The sequence below is a fragment of the Erpetoichthys calabaricus genome, chromosome 3 (genome assembly GCF_900747795.2).
Source record: "Erpetoichthys calabaricus chromosome 3, fErpCal1.3, whole genome shotgun sequence".
In the NCBI taxonomy this organism is placed as follows: Eukaryota; Metazoa; Chordata; class Cladistia; order Polypteriformes; family Polypteridae; genus Erpetoichthys; species Erpetoichthys calabaricus.
In genome coordinates this window covers 48,542,623-48,567,040 of record NC_041396.2, presented here as the reverse complement: position 1 = coordinate 48,567,040, position 24,418 = coordinate 48,542,623, and the positions used below count along the sequence as shown (strand labels likewise).

The window sequence follows — 24,418 nt, the reverse complement described above, 5'->3', positions numbered from 1 at the left end:
ACATACATACATACATACATACATACATACATACATACATACATACATACATACATACATACATACATACATACATACATACATACATACATACATACATACATACATACATCCATACATACATACATCCATCCATCCATCTCCCTTGGTTAAAATATTGCAAGGCATTCACATAGATGAGCAGGTTTCAGCCCTAAAACAGCCAAAGGTATTTATAACATTATTTCACAAGAAAGAATCCACAAATTCCTAAATCCTATAATGCCTAAGCAAGCATCACTACTGTTATAGGCACATTGCATCCCACATCCTCTTGTCCCTCTACTAGCACAATTGTGTTGATCATGGACTGTACTCCATCACCCACTTCCTGACCTACAGCCACCTTGTCGCGCTTTTCTCTCCCTGTACGTAAATCCTAAGAGCTCCAGAGTCCTTTCTTCTTGCCTGCTCCATAGCACATTAGCTCCTGCATGCAACTCATGCCATCTGCCTGACAGTCATCTCATGTTGGTTGTTCCCCATCCAGGAACACTCCATCATTCACCCACCAGGTAACAAGTAAAATTTTGAAACCTTCCAGAGTTGGATATCAGCATGGACAATTCCAGTGAGACAAATGAAAACAGCAACTGCTGGCAGTGCTACTACTGAATATTCTGATAGATTCAAGACCAGCTCATCAGCAGATGTTGAAGGATCAGAAGTCATGGCTTTGTCAAATATGGATGATCCAAAAACTTAAGATTGATTTTTTTTTTTGTGTAAAATATTCAGGTGTAGCAAATGTAAAGCATCTATTCTCCTGTTTATAGGATACCTTTCTGTTTCTTGCAATGGATTCCGGCTATCTGTTTGTTGTTTATTCATTTAGCATTATTTCAACTTGTAAAAAAAAAAAAAAAAAAAAAAAAAAAGTATGTGCTTAAATAAGCAAATACCTATTTACACAATTCTAAGTACAACAGTTCTTATGTTATGTACACCTCCAAATACAGCTTACCCTAACATGTGACCTGTGTACATTTGTGCCGCACAGGTATTTGTCAATGTCAATTTATTTATATAGCACATTTAAACAAACATAGTAATGCTGTGGCCAAAGTGCTTTACAAAAATAGAACAAATTAACATAAAACATAAATAGAAATAAAATATATGAACATAAAATAAAATACATAATAAATAGAAGTAATGTTATATACATAAAAAATAGAAGTAATGTAATATAATCACAAAGAGGAAGCCATCAGTATTACTGAAGGTAACTGAATGCAAGTGATTAGAAATGAGTCTTTAATATTGTTTTAAACAGTTCAATTGTAGACGACTCCTTTATATGATGAGGTAAAGAGTTCCACAGGCGAGGTGCGACAGCTGCAAAAGACCTGTTCCCCTTGGTTTTACACTTGGTACGAGGGACAACCAGAGACAGCTGACCAGAAGATCTAAGTACTCTAGATGGCTGATGTAAAACACACAGTTCAGATAAATAGGCAGGAGCAAGCCCATGTAAAGATTTAAAAACTAGCAGCAGGATTTTAAAATCAATTCGAAAACTGACAGGCAGCCAGTGTAAAGAAGCTAAAATAGGAGAGACAGAGTCATACTTTCTTGCCCCAACCAGAAAGCGAGCGGCAGCATTTTGTACCAACTGTAACCTGTGTATCAAGGATTTGTTAATCCCAGAATACAGTGAGTTGCAGTAATCAAGGCGAGAAAAAATAAAACGCATGAGTAGCTATCTCAAGATCCCTAGAAGATAAAAAAGGCTTTATCTTACCTAATAGACGAAGTTGGAAAAAGCAACTCTTGACTACAGAATTTATTTGTTTCTCAAAAGAGAGGTTACTGTCAAAGGTAACAACAAGATTGCGGACTTGAGGTTTGGAAAAGACAGAGAAAGAGCCGAGAAGACCAAGACCAATTTGGGCTTTAGCTGATGGACCCACTATAAGCACCTCCGTTTTATTTTGATTTAGATCAAGAAAATTATTAGCCATCCAGGATCTTAATTCAGACAGACATTTGTGGATTTGATTTGTTGTAGAGTTGCAGACACAAATATAAACCTGAGTATCATCAGCATAGCAGTGAAAAGAAATGTTAAATTTCCTAAAAATTGCTCCAATAGGGTGAAGGTATATGGAGAATAAAATAGGACCCAAAATGGATCCCTGAGGAACACCATATTTAAGAGGAGCAGTAGATGAAGAGGAATTAAAAGTCACTGAAAAGTGTCTACCAGTTAAATATGACCTGAACCAGTAAAGAGCAGCCCCTTTAAGCCCAACAAGATGTTCAAGCCGCATCAACAATATTTCATGGTCAATAGTGTCAAAGGCAGCGGACAGGTCAAGGAGGAGAAGGACTGCCGCATCACCTGAGTCAGTAATAAGAGAGATGTCGTTGAACACTTTCAGGAGTGCTGTTTCAACACTATGATAACGCCTAAAGCCAGATTGGTAGATCTCAAATAAATTATTAGAGTTAAGGTGATCAACCAATTGATTATAAATAATTCTTTCTAGAATTTTAGCCAGAAATGGCAGTTGGGAAATTGGACGAAAATTAGCTAAAACTCCAGGGTCTAATTCTGCCTTTTTAAAACAGGGCCGGACTGCAGCATGTTTAAAAAATGAGGGCACAACACCCGAACTAATAGAATCATTGATGATGGCTAATAAGGGTGGGCCCAACACATCAAAGGCTTCCACTAGGAGACGTGGTGGTACAATATCCAGAGGACTGGGAGCTGGTTTAAGGGTGTCAATAGTTCTTTTTAGCTGTGAAAGTGAAACTAGATCAAAGGATTCTAAGACAATGTCATGATTAACAGTAGAAAGTTCGTAGCCCGTTTGAACAATGCCACGGCGGATAGTATCAATTTTGCTGACAAAAAATGATAGAAACTGGTCACATGAATTAACAATGCTATTTGATCCCATCGCAGAGTGGGGGTGAATGGCCACATTTATTGAATTAAATAAGACCCTAGGATTCTTTGAATGACAGGAAACTAAATCGGCAAAGAAATTTTGTTTTGTTTTCTTAACTTCAGCCTGGAAATTGAAAAGAGGTCCTAAAAATCTGTTTAGAGACAATCAGTCCATCTTTTTTCCAATGCCGTTCAGCAGTTCGACAGGCACGGTGCAGTGATCATGTATTTTCATTAAGCCAGGGAGCAGGTCTACCCTTATTACTACGTATCTTGGGCGGAGCAATTGAGTCTAAAATAGTTTTACAGGAAGAATTAAATTTTACGACAGAATCATCGATATCATTATTTTGGTCATGCACATAAAGACTAGAGAAAATGGCTTTAAAATCAGATATAATAGAAGAATTTAAAAAGCGCGAACAGCGTGGGGACAGCTATTAGTAGGGACATCGACAGTAACATTCAGGTCCATCATTATAGAAAAATGATCAGTAAAAGAAACATCACATAAATCAATATTATTCACTGAAATATCACGAGTAAGAACGAGATCGAGGGTGTGAACGAGAGAGTGGGTTGGCGTATTAATATGCTGTATAAAATCAAATGAGTTCAAAAGTGATAAAAAGTCACTGACCAAAGGTTTCGATTGACAACAAAACGTGAATGTTGAAATCACCAACAATAAGAACTTTGTCATGAGAGAGGGTGATATCAGCCAAGAGATCAGAGAATCCAGAAATTAAAGTATCATTAATTACAGGAGGTCTATAAACCACGCAAACACTAGAGAAGGGGAGCTGCACACTTCGAAAAGTTGGAGTTCAAAGCTGCTAAACGGACCCCTTGTAAGGCTCCGACACAAGAACATACTTTTAAAAATAATGGCAATGCCCCCCCCACGACAAGTCAGGTAAGGAGAGTTTAAAAATGAGTAACCTGGTGGAGTCAAGTCAGTAAAACAAGAAGAGTCACCATTTAAAATCCAAGTCTCAGTGATGAAGAAGAAATCCAGATTATTTGAGGTAATAAAGTCTTGCAGAATAAAAGTTTTATTAGACACTGATCTCACGTTCAAGAGAGCAGCCTTGATAGATGAAGAGCTCGCTGCAGGATGAGCACGGGTGAGCGTGCGAAGATTAGCAGTGTTTACTACTCGATTGCAGGCCGAGGAAAAGTGATGCTGTCTTGAAATGGAGAGATTAAATCCGGTGTCCAACGCCCATGAACCAGTGATGGAGTCCTGAGCAGGAGAAGATGGGTCATAAATGACTCGCAGGCATCGGGAAACAAAGCTCTGGGACTTCAGTCGGCGTTGTTTAACGGCAATTCCTGCTCTTTTCCCACGACGGCGGCGGGTGCGTTTGCGTCTCCGAGGGGCATTCAATTCACTGATACAGGTGAACACCGGTGTCCAGGTGAAGAAGTCAGGAGATGAATAAAACAAAGGTGGAGGTTCACAAAAAATCCAACCAGGAGATGAAAATTGAGAGGAAAGCAAGCCAGAAAATATGTTTAGTAAAGACTCACGATCATAGGACAGTGGCCGTTGGGATAAACTAAAACATAAAAACAAAGTTAAAACATAGACTAGAGAGACGAGCAGACGGCCAGCCACACCAGTCGGCGCCATCTTTTAGGGATAACTTATGGGATAACTTCACTGAGAACATATTCATTAGATCAATCGATTAGCCTCCAGTCGAAAATGGCCAATTTTCACATTATAAAAAAAAAAAAAAAAAAAGGCCTTTATGCTAGTTTTTTTGTTTTTTTTGCAGCAAACCTCCTGCAGTGTAAATAAAGAGCAACAAGTGGAAGCTTGTTTTTTAATCAGTGAACGAGAGGGAATTGGTATATTAGCCTTTGCGTTAAAGAAAGTGCAATAATTAAACAGAAAAAAAGTAATGTACAACTAGACCTGTCCTGTCCAACTAAACAAAAACGGTAAGAAAAGCTACTTTAAGGAATTCAGATATTTACTTTGTCCTTTAAATTAAAATCGGCACTGCTTGAGTGTGGACATTGTGCTTGTTTAAACTGCAGCAGCTTACACTTTTAACTAGAAAAAGAAAAAAAAAAAAGGCTTGTTTCAAAGGTTTGTATTGTGTTTATAATTTTCTGCTGTGTGTCATACTGCATAAGTTTTGGTAAGAAACAAGTACTATATAATTAAAATGGTAATCCATATTTTATACTTACACCTCAAGAATTGCAAATGTTTACTTGATGCACTGAAGAAAAAAAAAAAAAAACAGACGTACAAATATAGTAAATGCATATTTATCAGCAAAAATCTGTAATGCAATTAATTTTTTAAAATGATTAAAACCTATATAAGTACATGTATATTTGCATTGTACATTTAAGCAGCATTTAATTGCCAATATGAATTAATTGATTGTGTGAGTATATATTTTTGCTGTTAGAAAAATGTAAGCCTTGTTTCAGATAGGTACATTACAGAAAAAACTAAACAATATGATAGCATGTAGTTAAGTGTAGCATTTCATTTTCTTTTATGCCATACTAGCCGCCCCGTGTGGCTCTGCCCACGTAGTAGTGAAACAGGACAGACTTTAAAAATCAATAAACAAACAGGTATCGCTAGCTAAGCGGAGGCAAGGTCCACTCCAAAACGTGGCCAGGGGTACAGCGATTCGAACAGAGGCTGGCATGTGAGTGAGTAGGGCCCCACTCGGCTCCACACTGACATTCACGCTTCACCCTCCCCTCAGCCTGCAGCCTTTGTCTCGGATTAGCGCCAATAAATCACTCCTGCAAGAGAACTATGACACTTAGCGTGATGACAGAAGTTGCAAAATCAACCAGAATGTTCAAGCAAATTATAGAAAAAACCCAATCTAAATCCGTTCAGTATTTCTCCCGTGAAAAGCGGACATACATAGGTGGATTTTATATATAGAGCGATGTATAATGGATAAATATTTTTCTACATCTTTGATTTGTTCAAGTATGTATTTTAAGGAAATTTGTACTGTATTTATTTTAGTATTTAATTGTCCCTGAACAATTGTGGGTCAGATATATACAGTACCATATCATCTGCATATACTAGTACTTTCTGTTCAAGTCCTCCGAGAATCCCTTTTATCTCTGATGCATTTCAAGTCAAAGTCAAAGGGAACTTTATTGTCATCTCAACCATATACAAGTATGCAGATAGACGAAATTGCGAAGCTCAGGGTCCACAGCATAACATGAAGTGCAAATACAAAATTAAAATTAAATTAAAAACAGAATTAAAAATATATATTTAAAATAAAAATTTAAATTTAAAATTAAAACTAAAACACAAGACATTGTGCAAAGACGAGATTGATGCAATGTATGGTATTATGCAATCTAGATACATAAATATACTCAATAAATATGTAATACAGTAATCCCTCCTCCATCGCGGGGGTTGCGTTCCAGAGCCACCCGCGAAATAAGAAAATCCGCGAAGTAGAAACCATATGTTTATATGGTTATTTTTATATTGTCATGCTTAGGTCACAGATTTGCACAGAAACACAGGAGGTTGTAGAGAGACAGGAACGTTATTCAAACACTGCAAACAAACATTTGTCTCTTTTTCAAAAGTTTAAACTGTGCTCCATGACAAGACAGAGATGACAGTTCCGTCTCACAATTAAAAGAATGCAAACATATGTTCCTCTTCAAAGGAGTGCGTGTCAGGAGCACAGAATGTCACATAGATAGAGAAAACAATCTCTAGCAAACAAATCAATAGGGCTGTTTGGCTTTTAAGTATGCAAAGCACTGCGGCACAAAGCTGTTGAAGGCGGCAGCTCACACCCCCTCCGTCAGGAGCAGGGAGAGAGAGAGAGAGAGAGAAAGAGAGATAGAGAGAGACAGAGTTTGTTTTTCAGTCAAAAATCAATACGTGCCCTTCGAGCTTTTAAGTATGCGAAGCACCGTGCAGCATGTCGTTTCAGGAAGCAGCTGTACAAAAGATAGCAACGTGAAGATAATCTTTCAGCATTTTTAGACTAGTGTCCGTATCGTCTAGGTGTGCGAACAGCCCCCCTGCTCAATCCCCCTACATCAGGATCAGAGAAAGTCAGCGCAAGACAGAGAGAAAAGTAAGCAATCTAGCTTCTCAGCCATCTGCCAATAGCGTCCCTTGTATGAAATCAACTGGGCAAACCAACTGAGGAAGCATGTACCAGAAATTAAAAGACCCATTGTCCGCAGAAATCCGCGAACCAGCAAAAAATCCGCGATATATATTTAAATATGCTTACATATAAAATCCGCGATGGAGTGAAGCCGCGAAAGGCGAAGCGCGATATAGCGAGGGATCACTGTATACAATAGCTGAAACAAACTGGCAATAGCTGTTTACATTTTGGTTACCAATTAGCCAAGATGTAGCCATAAGCTGCCAAAATGTGCATATAATTAATGAAAGAAATTATCAATATAATAATTGCAGCATAAATAAAAAAGGAAAAGGATGGTCAAAAAAAATATGTACAATATACAATAATGTAAAATAAATAAAATAATATAGTTACGGCAAATGTTGCATTACAAACAGTCCAGAAAGCAAGCTTCAAGCTTTGCATTGCCAGAACACAGTGTGACTTATGATTGTGTTTTTCAAAAGAAAGTTGGGATTAGTCTTCTCAGCTCTTTATCTGCTTCATTCGAAGAACCTGATTTCAGCTCTACGTAAGTGCTGTTTAATGCATTGCATTTAACAGCTGTTGCAGTGGAGAAATCTGGGAAAGTACGAGTGCAGTTATTTTCAAATATACAGTAATCTTGTCTTTCTGTCCGAGAAGGAAATTAAGGTTTTGTTTAGCCTGTAGTTTGTGAAGAGGGACAATTAGGCTTTTTGGTTTGGAGGCATTCAATCCACATATAAGGTAGTATGCAGAGATCTCGATGTCTGTTTTAAAGTCCACTCCGGTTATTTTAGAGAATAGTTCAGCTATAAATTTCACTTTTCCCCGTTTTACAGGAAGACCTTCCATTCTGATGTTGGTCCTTCTGCATCTATCTTCCAGTGCAGCCAGTTTGTCAGTAAGCACTTTGCATTCTGATTTTGTAGCCATTGCATTTATATCTGCAGAGGAAGCCGATTGTTCAACTATGTCAATATAGGTACTAAAAAATTGCTTAACATCTTCCAGTTGAGCAGCAAGTACTCTAATTTTACTCTAACTTGCTTGTATTTTCTTGTATTTTTTTCCCCCCATCAGTTTTACATAGCATTTCTGTTAAAGTTGCAGTAAACTCAATACCTAAACATTGCTCCAGGTCTTTCATATCCTGATTCAGTTTCTCATTTTGGACCTTTATTTTCCTATTGTTCTTCTTTAGATCTCACTTTATATAATTTATGCGAGAGTGAGTCAATCATTACCTTCTACTCAGACAGCGTGTTTCGTTCTTCATCAATCTCTGTAGGCAGAGTTGTGAGTCCAGAGGGAGATGATGTGGCGGACTTGCGTGGGTATTGGCTGAAGTTGACAGTGGGGACGAAAAGGCCATGCTATGATCCAATGGTTCTCCTGAAATCAATGAATACTCCTCGCCCTTCCCACTTGCAGTTTCGCTCCTACTAACACTCTCACCTGGAGCAGAAGCAGCCGTGTCAGGTCCTGGCAGGTCTGTACCTTTGCCTATTTGATCTAGGTCTGTCTCTGGGAGGCTGTACCGTGAACTGGCCAGTTTAGACTTTGACAGGGCTTATGCTGCCTTATCCTTTTCCTTCTGAGCCCTTTGTTTGCTACTCATGCTTATTTGTACTTGTGTGTGGTATTATTAAATCCGCTCAGAATGAATAAATACAGGAGATCTCTGAATGATAATTAAAAAAGGGTAAAATAACACTGCTGCTAACAGAGCTCTCCCTACACATCCATCTCCAAAAACGTACGGGACCAAAACCTAACTATTTTTAAAGTAAACAATAATAATAGTATTAGGCCTACTAATTTTAGGCTCACCCTGTTCAGAAATCTTGGAGCCGCTAACTGCCCCGAATAGTGACCAGCCACAATGGCTCTTCAGTGCAGTGTAAGACAATAACAAATTCCTTGGTTTTGCCGATTCTTAGTTCCAGATTAATTCTGTCTCATCCCCCTTGTCAATACACTCCATTTGTGTAGAATCAACAGAATTTCTGCAAGTGATGTGACTTGGTGTTGTATTAAAGGTCTGAGTTGTACTGGCTAAAAAGAAAAGGTGAGCCTGAGAAACTGCAGTCTGCCAGACAGATAGTCTATTGTGCAAAACATCATACACTCATCTTCCTATATATGCCTACGCTTACTAATAAACAGGGATATATGAAAATAACATAAAACTTGACAACCTTGTCAGAGAAATGGAGCAGTAGTACCCCTATACACCAGTTCCTCTCCACAATGTTAAAAGAGATTTTTAAAACATAAAAATCAACAATTTCCCAGGTACTTACCATTATAATAAATTGTAAATTTAAGAGTGAAAATCATTCTGATGGAATGCATATTAAACTTCTTTTAGGAAATATGTATTTATTGTATTTATTTTAATTTTGAAATTATTACTTTGTGTAACTAATTTTTAAGCATAATAATTGAAAAAGTTAGAAAGCAAACTCCTTGCCGCAGTCATGTATCCCATCCCATAAATAGAGGACTTCTGAATAGGAAGATGGAATTACATTTTTCATTTGTATTCAAATTACTTATGCAATTATTCAAGACAACATGCTGTATATTACTTCAGGTTTGAGGTCCCCTTCTTTTGCATATTTCATAAACCATAAGAATGAAAAATGATAATCCATGTGGCATACTGTATATTTACACACAATCAATATTTACTTCTAAAAAATATTTATCTCATTATGTTTACCAAACATTAGAATTGTATGCTACATTACCTAAAGAAATCAATTGACAGAGTTAGACTATTTTCTAGTATGAGATAGCATGAATTGGTAGCCCAACTACATTTTCTGAATAAATCAACCTGGAAGCCATGGAGAATACACAATTACAGTTTAAAAAATTGTGCCTTAACTAACTTGGGCTTCATTTATTTTAATCATTGCATTAAACCGACAGTTCCATCACTGCGCTAAACTGATGATTTATTGTGTATTTAAAGCTCTTACATTGGCTTATTTATGAGGTTTCCAAGGCTCCCTGCCACTGGCTGAATCTGGTAAATACGACATAAGAGAAACTGATGGCAGGTTGCCGAGCTCAGGTAAATCCATGGAAGCCATTTGTGTGAGAGACTGCCTGCTTGGGAGCTCCATGCGCTACAGCATATTTTTAAAAATCACTACAAATAGGCAGCAAACCTGCCTGTGAGAACTGAAAAACAATGTTTACTTTAAGATCAAAAAACAAAAATGACAAAAGCACTGGAAGGACATTCTTGGTTTCCACAGATGCACTTTGATGTTTCATCAGTCTACATTCTCCAGCACAAAGGGGAGAAAAATAAATAAATAAATAAAAATTCACTTAGTGACACTCATTGCCCTTGTTGTAGTTTTTTTTTTTTTTTGGAATGGAAAAACCCTATCAACCACTAGAGCTGTCATCTCCCATTCCCTTGACTTCTCTAACATGACCAGACATGTTTTTAAATGCATAATCAGAGAAACAGTTAATCTAAAACACAAAATGGAACAGACAAGTTATGAAAATTATGAATGACAGATCTTCACTGACAGACGTAGAGTGTTCCTGTTGGAGTTCACTGACCTCCTGCATTCATTACACTCCTTTCACTTTTTTTTTTTCAGATAAGAAACTAGTTACAGAGCACAAATTTTAGGAAAGGGTTATAAAAAATTAACACTTTATTATAAAAAAACTCAGTTTAGGTTAATAAAAAAATTGGAAATTCCTGCTGTTCTTTCATAACCTAAAATTGAAATCGTTAATGTTTTTCAGTTTTATTCAATAGTGCAAGCTCACATTTAAAAGTACATGATTCATTCACATCATAGTAATGTGATGATGCAACCAATCAAGAAACCTGTTAATGTTACGACTTTACATTTTAGTATCTCGTGGGTAGCAAAGCAATTAGCAGGCAGTAAAGCTGACAAGTCACACTGACGTAGGCAATTACAAATGACATAGAAATAGAATGCACCCTAATTAAAAAAGAAAGCCACTCAAAAGGAAATAATCTTCACAGTCATCTGCAGTATCCTCTAAAAGTAATGAAACTAAACAAAATGTAAGACAGAACTCAACTCTTCTTCAGATTACTTTTTTCTTTTTTTTTTTTTTTTTTTATATAAAGGACCATGAGGCTATCCTGTCAGGAGAGTGCAGATGCTGGCTGTCCAAGCACACCCACCACCAAGCATTGATCCAGGATATAAGGACTGTTTTACAATTTGTCAAAATTTTGTTTAACAAGTAAATTTAGTTAAAACATATCACCCATTAAATATTTCACTTGGTGCCAAATAGATTAATAACATCTCTTCGACCCTCCACCCATTTTTTTTGCTGGACCTTTCTAGCATAATTATTTGCCAACAGCCTTTTCTCTTATCTTTGTTGTTGCTCATATCCAGCCAAGCCTCCCGCGTTATATCGATCTCTTATGCATCTTAAAACTAAGCTCATTTACTATATATTTTATAGGGTATACATTTTCCAAAGCTATTCAAAGCAATACTCATTGTGACAACTGATTACTAAATCACTAGTGTTACCACTTGAAACTGTCCACAAAGTGACTGTAAGAGCCAAACTTAGAAAGTTAAAGTTTTGAGTTAAACTCATATTAATATTTGCCTAATTGGAATAGAATATACATTTCTTCCATAGTCATAGACAATGGTATAGTCTTCTCCCCCAATAAGTTAGTAAGAGATAAGACCTTTCTTGCTATAACTGAGATACAGTGTGATAATTGAGTCAGTTGTTGTTTGTTGTCCGAGTGCACAGGGACTTGTAAGACCCATTTTCAACTCAGAAATGGGATAAGCATACAGATTTCTGAACGTCGTCTAGAAATGGTTCAGAAACATTAAGTAATTGGTAACAATTTGAAATGTAACAAGATTTAAGCTTTGAACAGAACTTTTCTTACCAAGAATTTTTCCCTTTTTTTGCTACTTTAATTTCCTTTTTTGTGTGAACGGTTTTACTTTGAACTAAAATTGTGAATTTTTGTGACTTTCCCATTGGGATTAATAAAGTATCTATCTATCTATCTATCTATCTATCTAAAACTTTTAAAAACGAAGATATTTGGTCTGTGGAATCATTTTGGCGCATCAGGCTTTTTGTTGAATCCCATTTTTAAGTTAGAGCTACTGAACTTTGACAATTTTGGAAAAATGCAGCTACAGTGACATTATTTTTCACCACAATTTACAATTTACATCTTGCCTGAAGAAGGGGCCTGAGTTGCCTCAGAAGTTTGCATATTGTAATCTTTTTAGTTAGCCAATAAAATGTGTCATTTTGCTTGACTTTTCACTACACCACAATTTAAGAAAGTTCAATAGAATTTGGCTAATAAAGGTTATTTATTAAATCTCTAACATGACTCCAGGAAAATGTTAAATATTTTACTTCTCACTCATCTCCACGAATCCAGGATAGATTTCTGACCCATTCAAATACTATTGAAATTAATAAAGATTGTTTTTTACATTTTAACTGATATGCATCCACTTTGAGAAAGCAGCAAGATTATATTTGAAGTTTCACTACAATGTTGGCTTTTCATGAGCCTGACCTAACCAGGCCTACCAATTCTATTATTCAATTCAACTACTCTGACCTCCTAACATGGGATATCATGACAAAAGCTTAACAATGTTAATTCATACATTAACTTTAAAAGGACTCCATAGTATCTGCCTTCAGGTAATGCATGTGCATACTTGTAAACATAAATGAACAACTAAAATTTAAATGCAAGATCAACTCTTCCAACAGAAAATAAAAAATAACCAGTCACCTAACAGAGGAAATGTAAACTTTTTTTCCCCCCCATCTGGTATCTATTCAGGCTTATTGACTCAAGGAGTTTACATTTAAAAGTGTCATTGGAAACATGATCTAAAAGTGAAAAGAAAAGCAGGCCATATAACATTGGAATAATTTGTTAAGAGAATAAAAGCCATAGGGCGGCAAGGTGGTGCAGTGGTAGCGCTGCTGCCTCGCAGTTAGGACACCCGAGTTCGCTTCCCGGGTCCTCCCTGCGTGGAGTTTGCATGTTCTCCTCGTGTCTGCGTGGGTTTCCTCCCACAGTCCAAAGACATGCAGGTTAGGTTCACTGGCGATGGTTGGTTTCGTCCGTTTATAGGAGATGGACGTCTGAAGCAGAGCTCCGCTAGCAGCGGCTTTATTTTCCCACGTATTTCATATTATTTAGAGGTATCCTGTATTTAACCCGACCAAGGAACTTCCACTACAATATACAAGCATGAGTAACAAGAAGAAAAGTCAGAAAGAACCGGAAAAGAAACTTAAAGCTGTATCAAAGTCTGGACAGACTTCCGGCCTGAGTGCAAGTGCAAGGTATGGCCTCACGGAGACTGACCTGGAACAGGTAGACGAATGCGCAGAATTCCTGGGACCCCGCTCCATTGTATCGTCTCCAGTCGAGAGTGAAAATGGGAGCGAAGGTGCAAGTGATACAGGTCGCGATGGATCGCCGATTTCCGAGGATCATTCGAGACTAGAAAGGGCTCTGCAGGACGTGCTCTCATCTACTCATCGCGAGCCTGCAGCGCCTGCTGCATTTCCACTTGCGGAGCACGAAAGCCGAAGCGAACTGTCCAAACTGAAAACTGAACTGAAAGAGATGATCGCTACACTGGCCACTGCCATGGTTACGGCCATGAATGAGCTTAAGAAAGATAACACGAATGATCTTAAGAAGGTGGCCATTGAGCTCAAGAAGGATAACAAAGATAAGGAAATGTGTCTATTTAAACGTTTTGACGTGAACTTTCAAGGCATGTTGGAGAAATTAGTGGAACACATTGAAGAAACTAATTCCAAACTGAAAAGGCTTGATGACCATATTAATGACGTTTCAGATCAGCTGGAAGACGTTAAGCAGGGACTCACGGCTCGAGTGGAAACAGCAGAACAACTGGCGTCTAACGCCGATGAAAAAGCCACAGCTGCAAACTTGGAATGCAAAAAACTTGGAGACAGACTTGCAGCCCTGGAGGATGGGTGCAGAAGAAATAATATAAGAATTGAGGGTATACCTGAGAAACGAGAAAGCTCAAGCCAAGTGAAATTTGCAGTAGAATTACTGTCTAAAATAATTGGAGATGAATTTAAACTCGACATTGAGATAGCCACGGCTTATCGCACAAAGATACTAAGCGCCTTTAAACATAGATCTTTTATTGTCCGCTTCGAGCGACTACGATGTAAGCTTGATGTGATGGCACTTCTCAGACGCAAGCAAGAGATTATATTTGAAAATAATCTTATTCATATTTTTCCCGACTTCTCACCATCAACAGCTGCAAAACGCAGATCCTACATCGACATTAAAAAGTTGCTACGGAAAGCCGATATCAAATACAGCCTCTTGTATCCCGCCAAACTTAAAGTGGAAGTTCAAGATCAACATTATATTTTCTTAAGCAAAGAAGAAGCTGAAAAAGAACTAAAGAAGCTGTTTCCGACACTTTTTTGAAAGTTAATAAGGAGCCGTATTCTATCGAGGCACGGGAAGGACCTATGATCTGCTCTCTGGATCCATGTTTAAAGAGAGTGGTATTATAATTATACATCCCTTTTTTTTTTTTTCTTTCTCTTTCTTTCTTTATCTGGACTTTATATGTTTATGTTTTAATCAGAGTTATAGAGTTATAGACGTGAGTGTGAAAATGTGGAAGTAATTAAAGTAGGATTCGTTTTTCTTTTTTTTTTTTTATTTTACTATACCTTAAAGTAGACTGTTTAACTTCATACCCTTGGTTTATTGCTTTTTCTACTATCTATACTATTACCATTATACTATTACAGTAGGAATTACCAGGTTTATCCTAGACTTGTTTTTAAAATAATTCCCAGGGTTGTTTTCCTTTTTTTATCTTAATATCTTAACTTAAAAGCGCTGAAGATTATTTCAAGCTTAAATATTGTTAATGAGAACATCTTCGGCAGATAGTATTAAGAATTTAACTGCAAAAGATATCTCTGTTTTAATTCTGTAACGCCACTGCAGGGTGGGGTTTGTTTTGTTTTGGACATGCTCTGTCTCTTCGTATGTCAAAGGACTGGAACATCGCGAACTGGGATCTAGCCTCATGTGGGGAGGCAAAATGGGGGGGTGGGGGGATAAAGGGGGGAGAGAAGGAGAGCAGGTTATATCTAATCTATTCTTGTAATTCTTATAATTATAAATATCAATGCAACAATAGGCTAAAATGCAATAACTCATGGGGAATCTTGAAACTAAGATTAAAACTGCCATATTACCAATTAAAACTATAAATGACATTAAAAATTCAGAATCAATGTCTCCATGATGGGACAGTTAACTTTGTGAGCTGGAATGTTAAAGGCCTGAATCACGAATTAAAGAGAAAGAAAGTATGCTCTCACCTAACAGGCTTAAACGCTAAAATAGTATTTCTACAGGAGACCCACTTACTAACCAAGGATCAGTTCAGATTACAAAAAGACTGGACTGGCCAAATGTTCCATTCTAGCTTTATAAAGAAAACTAGAGGGGTGGGAATTCTCATACATAGAACAGTTCCATTTGTAGCATCAGATGTAGTGTCGGACCCTGAAGGGAGATATGTGATGGTCATGGGCAACTTATATAACAGTAAAATGATTTTGATAAATGTTTATGCACCCAATGTTGATGATAAGGAATTCATGCAAAATCTATTTGCATCCATTCCCAATGTGAACACTCATAAAATTATAATGGCTGGGAACTTTAATTGTGTTTTAAATCCACTCTTAGATAGGACTCCTGTGACAGGGGGGGCGACATCTAATACTGCAAAGATAATTACACAGTTTTTGAATGATCACAACTTATCAGACCCCTGGAGGTTTCTTAACCCAAACTCAAGAACATATTCGTTCTACTCACCAGTGCATTATAGCTACTCAAGAATTGATTATTTTTTATAGATAATAATTTCCTGCCTACAATTAAATCATGCAAATATGACACAATTGTTATCTCTGACCATGCCCCTCTAATCTTGGAGCTAAAATCAATAAGCCCCTCATACTCACCTCGCAGATGGCATCTTAACCCTCTTTTATTGGCAGACGAGAACTGCACAGAATTTATATCTAAACAAATCAGCTTCTTCCTAGAGACAAACACGTCCACAGAGGTCTCTGCAGGAACACTCTGGGAAACTCTAAAGGCCTTCTTAAGAGGACAGATTATTTCATATCTCTCCCACAGAAATAACTTAGAAACCAAGAAAGTGTCAGAGCTAAGAAATGAAATTACTAGAATAGATGAAGAACAAGCCAGGCGTCCAAATGAAGTTCTCCACAGGAAAAGGCAGGCCCTACATACAGAACTTAACATCTTAACAACTAAAGAAACTGAACAACTTATTTATAAGTCTAGACAGCATTACTATGAACACGGAGAAAAAGCTAATAAGCTTTTAGCTCAACAAATTCATAAACAAGAAGTTCACAATGCAATACCAGTAATCACCAACAAGAATGGAGAAGAAATCATCGACCATAATAAAATAATGCACACATTTAGTGATTACTATAAGTCTTTATATTCCACTGAGTCCAAAGAAGACAACACACAATCTAATGCATTTCTGGATAATTCACAAATACCACAAATAGATGCTTTAAGTGCTGAGGAACTGGATAAACCTCTAACGCTAACAGAATAACTAGACGCTATAAAGTCACTACAAAGCGGGAAATCATCAGGCCCTGATGGTTACCCCGTAGAATTTTATAAGAAATTCTCCACTCAGCTAGCTCCACTCTTATTGGCAACATTTACAGAAGCTAGAGACAACCAAATTCTACCTCAAACATTTCGACAAGCATTAATCACCGTCTTTCCTAAACAAAATAAGGACTTGTTACAATGTGCATCATATAGACCAATTTCACTCCTGAATAATGATGTTAAGATACTCTCAAAAATCCTAGCTAGAAGGATGGAGAAAGTGCTGCCCTCGGTAATATCACAAGATCAAACTGGATTTATTAAAGGCCGACACCTATCTTCAAATCTCCGACGCTTGTTTAATGTCATATATTCACCAGCAAAATCAAACACCCCAGAGATATTACTATCATTAGACGCAGAAAAGGCATTTGACATGATTGAATGGAATTACCTTTTCACACTGCATTGGAGAAATTTGGGTTTGGCCCGAATATTTGTGCTTGGATCAAACTACTGTATACCAATCCAGAAGCTTCAGTTTGTATTAATAACATTTGCTCAGACTACTTTAAACTAGAACGTGGTACCAGACAAGGATGTCCCTTGTCGCCACTGTTGTTTGCAATCGCTATTGAACCACTGGCGGTTCACTGCCGAAATTCTTATCAGATAAAGGGGATTGTCAGAGAAGGACTGGAACAGAAAATTTCTCTATATGCAGATGATATGGTCTTATATATATCAGACCCAGAAAACACTGTCCCCGCTGTTTTAACAGCACTAACAGAATTTCAAAAGATATCTGGTCTTAGAATTAATCTGAATAAAAGTATACTCTTTCCAGTGAATTCACAAGCATATAATATTAGATTAGACACCCTACCTTTTACCATAGCAGATCAGTTTAAATACCTAGGGGTAAATATCACAAGTAAACATAAAGCTCTTTATCAACAAAATTTTGGCGTCTGTATGGAAAAAATTAAGCAAGACTTGCATAGATGGTCAACCCTTCATCTCACTCTAGCCGGAAGAATTAACATTGTTAAGATGAATATCCTTCCTAAACTTCTCTTTTTATTTCACAACATTCCAATATATATCAATAAATCATTTTTTAAACAGTTAGATTCACTAATAACCTCATTCATTTGGAACTCAAAACACCCACGTATCCGAAGAGCGACCCTACAAAGACCTCAGGCAGAAGGTGGCATGGCTTTACCTAATTTTCAGTTTTATTACTGGGCAGCAAACATACAAGCCATAAAAACCTGGACACAAATAAATGAACATACACAGGCTTGGTCCGCAATAGAAGTAAAATCCTGTAGTACTTCTTTATATTCCCTGCTCTGCTCTCCAATAAATGAAAGTTATCGCAAATATACTAATAACCCAACTGTGCTTTACTCACTCAGAATATGGAACCAAATTAGGAAGTATTTTAAGATGGAAAATCTTTTATCAGTGGCACCTCTGCAAGAGAACCACCTCTTTCAACCTTCGCAAGTATATCCAGTTTTTAATACCTGGAAAAGATTTGGGATTAAAATGCTCAACAATGCGTAACAATTACGTTCAAAATTCAACCTCCCAGCTACACATTTCTTTTACTATCTTCAAATTAGAAATTTTGTTAAACAGAAATTGCCCGATTTCCCCCACCTTGCACCCTCCACAATGCTGGAAAAAATACTGCTCAATTTCGAGGAAACAAACACTATTTCCGCAATATATAGAGTCTTATTAGAGTCCCTACCTTTCAAAGATCCAAGAGGACATTGGGAAGAAGATCTCTTAATCAATATATCAGAAAAGGAGTGGAAGGTAGCAAAGCAGGGAATTCACTCGAGTTCTATATGTGCAAAGCATAGAATTATTCAACTAAAAATTATATAATCGAGCCCATCTGTCTCGCTTAAAATTGTCCAAAATGTTTCCAGGGCAGGATCCAACCTGCGAACGCTGCAACCAAGCCCCTGCCTCACTGGGTCACATGTTTTGGGACTGCACTAAACTAACATCATTTTGGACAAAAATTTTTAAGTGCCTCTCAGACAGCCTTGGTATCACAATCCCTCCTAACCCATTAACAGCTGTGTTCGGTGTTCTTCCAGATGGACTTGAAGTAGAGAAGGACAAGCAAACTGTGATTGCATTCACTACACTTTTGGCACGCAGACTTATTCTGTTAAATTGTAAGAATCCTAACTCTCCTCTGATAAGTCAGTGGGAAACCGATGTTTTATATTATTTGAAATTGGAAAAAATCAAATTTTCAGTTAGAGGATCTGTACAACATTTTTTCAAAACATGGCAGGATTTAATCAATATTATGTTAGAATAAGAGAAATAACTATTATTGCATTTAACTCCCTTCTCCATCTCTTATTTACATAGATATTCACTTCTCCCTTTCTTTTGTTTAATGTTGCCTTATTAAAAAGCCTAAAGCAATTTTCCTTTAGCTAAGCTCTCCTTCTCAGGGGTGGGGTTTGATTAGTCTTCAAATTTGTTGGGTTATAAATTGATCTGTTTGTATGGAATGATTACAATGAAAATGAATAAAGTTCACTGGCGATTCTAAATTGTCCCTAGTGTGTGCTTGGTGTGTGGGTGTGTGTGCCCTGCGGTGGGCTGGCACCCTGCCTGGGGTTTGTTTCCTGCCTTGTGCACTGTGTTGGCTGGGATTGGCTCCAGCAGACCACCGTGACCCTGTAGTTAAGATGTAGCGGGTTGGATAATGGATGGATGGATGGATAAAAGCCAGATCATATTACATGGCTCTTTCAGTGATTTTCGGTCGTGGGCTTTATTTACATGACTTTAGTGAGTCGAATTCTGTGGCTGGTGTGCACCCATGACCATCAGTGTGGCATATTCAGCAATTCAATTGAACTAGTCTGCAACTTGCCTCACCAAAAATCAAACAGGACAGGTTATGTGTGCATGAGAGCTGACAAACAAAGAGCACTAACCCAAAAGTACAATGCATATAATGCAGCAATGAGGAATTAGGAAGGAGAGTGTTTTGGACATCGCAATCTGAAGGTAGGCTTGTCTGTCTGATGTCTTGTGTTTTAAATTCAACATTACAACGGAGAAAAGGAACTAAGATTGTATCTGTATCTTGTAACCTGGAAGGCATACATACAGCACTGGACCCATCAGACAGCATGTTAATGGCTGTCAGAAAAAGGAAAGAGCTCACAATACTTTAGAAATATGAAACTGTGCTTGAAAGTGGCCACAGAGTTATGTAATTTGACAAGCTCTGCAATTTCTACTTATTCAAGTAAACTGACATGATCCAGCAATGAAATTAGTAACTGTAATCGTAAGGTCTGACAGACACATATGCAAACTTCACACAATTAGCAACAAAGTTGAGAATCAAGCCTGGTTTCCTCAAGCTGTGAGGTTGTAGTGCTATTCAATGCACCAAAATGTCACTCTTTTCTCTAATAACCTTCTTTAAACACTAATGTGTGCCCATATAACATACTTACTTGTGTAGCCAATACTGTTCAAAACATTAATTTGTTGGAATGTAACAGAAGCTATTGATGTTTCTGGGCCAACTTTGCTTTGTATTTTGAACAACCTTTCGAAAATTACTATCTAAAAGGAACCCTGCAGCAACCTGAAACAAATAAAATCATACAGACAGCGCTAAGTTGCTACATTCAGCACCCTCATGCACTATAGGAAAGTAATACAACATCTTTAAAAGAAAAGCTAAATAAGCAAGATATAAAAAGTCAGCCAGCTAGAGACTATTGACCTACATTTGGCCACAACTCAAAGACAAGCCTTTCAATAGACATGTCTTTAATACTGGCAGAGTCACCACAACTTTGGAGAAGGGTTAGAAAAGGCAAATCTGATGACATACAACAACACAAAAACTCTGTTACACGAGACTACGGTGCACTTTGATCTGGACTGTAGTAGCTAAAAAGAGACCAGTTCAGAAGCTTGGCCCCAAGCCTCTGTCTACTGTGCCAAAAAATTGACTGAAATTAACCTTTACATCCAGACTACTCTACTGCCTTAGAGACACAAGAAATTATCAATAAAGTTGAATTTTTGCCCTTCCCTCATAACTATATTCATTTATTATCATTTCCCCCCATTTGAACAAAAGTTTGATAAAGCTACCTGTACTCATTACTTACAATTTTACAGTACAGTGACATGAAAAAGTATTGACTCCTTTATTGATTTTCTCTATTAGTGCAAATCTTTGAAAACAGCATGTTTGCAGATATTTAACCAAAATCTAACCGTAGAAAAACTGCACTTGAGTGAATAAAAAACACATTTATTCACATTAAAACATATTTAATGTATGTAATAAACAAACGTAACCAGCATTTACTGATGCTAATTGACAAAAGTAACTATCACCTAGTTAAACTCAGCCCAATTAAAAGAATAACTAGTGTGAACTAATTGAACACAGGCAGACTTGCTTAATACAAACCTTATTTATTTATATAAACCTTACTATCAGTGTTAAATTTCCAGCTCAGAGATTCAACAAGCACATAATAGGATGATCAAAGGAAATTGCTACCAAAAAAAAAATCAAGACAAAAAATATGTTGATATCTGTTTGGAAAGGGCATAAAGATTTGCAAGGTCCTGAGACATCACCAAGCCACAGTGAGAGACATACACAAAACACTTAGAATAGTACTGATTGTTTCCAAGAGAGACTGGCCTGCCAAAACTAATCCAAGAGCAAGGCAGGAAATCATCCAGATAAATCACAAAGACCAGCAGACTTCTCTTGCCTAAGCAAAAGTCAGTATTTCTAACTCCACAATCAGATAGGCACTAGACAAAAATGGGCTTCATTACAGAGCAGAGAAGCAGAAATGACTACAAATCAAAAGTACATACTGTATGCCTTCTAACTGCCAGAAAGCTACTGGGTGATTTCCAAACTTTTTGGGTGAATGTAATTTGGAAAAATTGGACAAAAATGTGTCTTTCTGGGCCACATGAAAGGCAAATATATTACAAACTTCAGTAATATCACACTACTGGTAAACTGTGGTGATAGTTGTGTAATTATGCCAGGGAATGCTTTTCTCCCTCAAGACCTGAACACTTGCCATAAATAAAAGAACCATGAATTCAGTTTTGTAGCCCAACATTCTAAACCATACTATGCAGTCATCCATTTGAGAGTTGAAGTGTAGGTGGGTCATGTAGCAAGACAATGAATGACTCATAACACAAAAGTAAGTCCAGATAAGAACAACTAAAGAATAACTAAAAAGATGCAAAGTTAAGATTTGGGGCTGGCCTAAATCCAAGAGATGCTGTGGCAAGACTTGAAACAAGGACTTTATGCTCAAAAAAAATCTACCAGTGTTCTAACTAAAACATGTATACAAAGTAGAGTGGGCTATGATTCTTCCATAGCAATATCAGAACTCTTAAGAAACATCTGGTTAAAGTCATTGCAGCTGAAAATGGCACAACCTGTTATTAAGTGTGACGGGGAAATTACTCACACAGTTCCAGTTGGGTTTTGCATAAAAAAGACAAAAGTAAAAAAAAAAAAAAAAAAAAAACTTCTTCACTCGGATGTCCTAAAATTAGATTTTTGGGGCTTAAAAAAATTTGATTCCATTTTTTTTTTTTTTTTTTTTTTTTTTACTAACAGGGAAAAGAGGAAGGATGCAGGCATGTTTTCACTACCCTGTAAATCAATGAACATTTTAAAAAACATGTGAAGAATGCAGGGCAGCACACTGACATAGTAATTAGCACTGTTGCTTCATTGCTCCAGAATCTCAGCCCAGCCACCGTCCGTGTGGAGTATGCACATTCTTTTCACGTCACGCACATTTTTCCTTTGAGTATTCTACTTCTTCCAACATACCCCAATGATGAGAATATTAAAAATAATCTAAAACACCGATTCAGCACCATTGTAGATGTGCTGTGTGCCCGACCGAGGATCTTTTCTACCGTGTATTCCAGGCTTAAGATAGTTAGAAACTAAAAGACTGGTATGTATAATACCGAATAATCAGTTCTGAAAACCAAAGACATAACCAAATTTTAATCAAGATTTTTTTTAAATATCTGTGGACAATACAACTCTTGCTGAAAAATATAGAATCACAATTTGGGAAGGTTTCTAGGTTATAAATAATTAAAATGTCCTCACATTAATGGAAGAAAATTTGACAAGATAGCGTAATATGTAGTACCATCACAATTCAAATAGTTTACGTTTAGAAAATAATACTAAGCAGAATTTAGGCGATCATTAGACTATATTATTGGGCAATTCAAACTTCAAAACTGTACTCATGAGATAAATATAAAGTCCAGAATATACCAAATCCTAACAGCACAATGTGGTAAAATGGGCACCTAACGAACAAAATGCGTTCGTCTGACAGCTCGGACCAGGAAGTTGTTGGACACGATAATGAATGAATAGCTTCAACGCCCGCCTAAGTTCACTTGACATGCTATTACACAAATAAAACTTGAAATTATCTGTATAATCTTCCATAAATACAATTGACATTTCATTATGAAACAGGTAAATGCGTTTTGAAACTAACCTTCTTTTGTTTTTGGCAGTAGACAGAATCTGGCTCTGTGATAGTTAAAAGTTGGAAAGCTCAGAATCGTGTTAAGGGAATTCGAAAAAGGGAACATCGATGCATCCGAGAAAAATGCTTTTCACGTATCATATCACACATTACTCTCGTTTTTCATGGATCAATTAGCAATCGTGTCAGTGAGTCAGCTGTTCATATTCAATAGTCATAGGGTAAGAAATATAAATATACATATCTAAAAACTAAGACGAATAATGTAGTTTACTTACCAGATTTTAAAGAAAAATCTGAGGTACGTCAAGGCTTTACGATCTGCCCCTTTCGTGGTGAGGCCCGAATGGTGAAGTCCAATACCCGAAGATCAAATTCAAAGAATGTGGAGTTGTTCTTCGTATTTGTTTGCTTTTTATTTAAATGCGTGTTTTTTTTTTTCAATAATCCACTTTAGGAGAGCTCTTCTTCCCAAAGAACTTCCGCACTCGTCTGTAACCCAGCGGCCGCGGGCTGGTTCAACTTTAAACAGAAAGAAACAAAACCGGAAGGCCTCCAAAATATGAAAATGAAGACGTATTCTGGTCTGCCATAAGAAAATCAAGCAGTGATGGTGTGCCGCAGAAAGACAACAAACCCCCTTATTTTATTTCCTCCGGCTATGACATAAATGGCGACCGTGCGTCTACAAAGACGCCATTCAAACAGCAACACGTTCCTCGCAGCCAATCCTAAGAGTGACATTTCAATGAACCAATCAGAACGTTGCTGAGCCCCCCTGCTGTTCCAAAAAAGTTAACTCTCACTAATCTGTACTTTTTGTCATCCACCAGAGTATCCCTTTGTTGTTCATTTTTTTTGTTTTTTTTTTGAACTGGATGCTTTTTATTCTTGGAACCTTGAACTTGTGACTTAATGGCAACAACTGGAACTGAGAATGTAGTGGGTGAGGTCAGTTTGAGAGAATACACACAGCTTTCTGTAATACTTGCTTAAT

At 37.1% G+C, this 24,418-nt stretch overlaps 1 protein-coding gene across 1 annotated transcript in view; it reads right to left on the bottom strand.

Annotated features, from left to right (window-relative positions):
• Positions 1-24,142, bottom strand: part of nrbp1 (nuclear receptor binding protein 1) — a 71,795-nt gene extending 47,653 nt beyond the window's left edge. Inside the window, exon 1 of the mRNA XM_028796781.2 lies at positions 23,700-24,142. The gene's annotated coding sequence lies outside the window, so the exon portion shown is untranslated. The remainder of the gene's footprint in view (positions 1-23,699) is intronic.
• Positions 24,143-24,418: the final 276 nt, after the last annotated feature.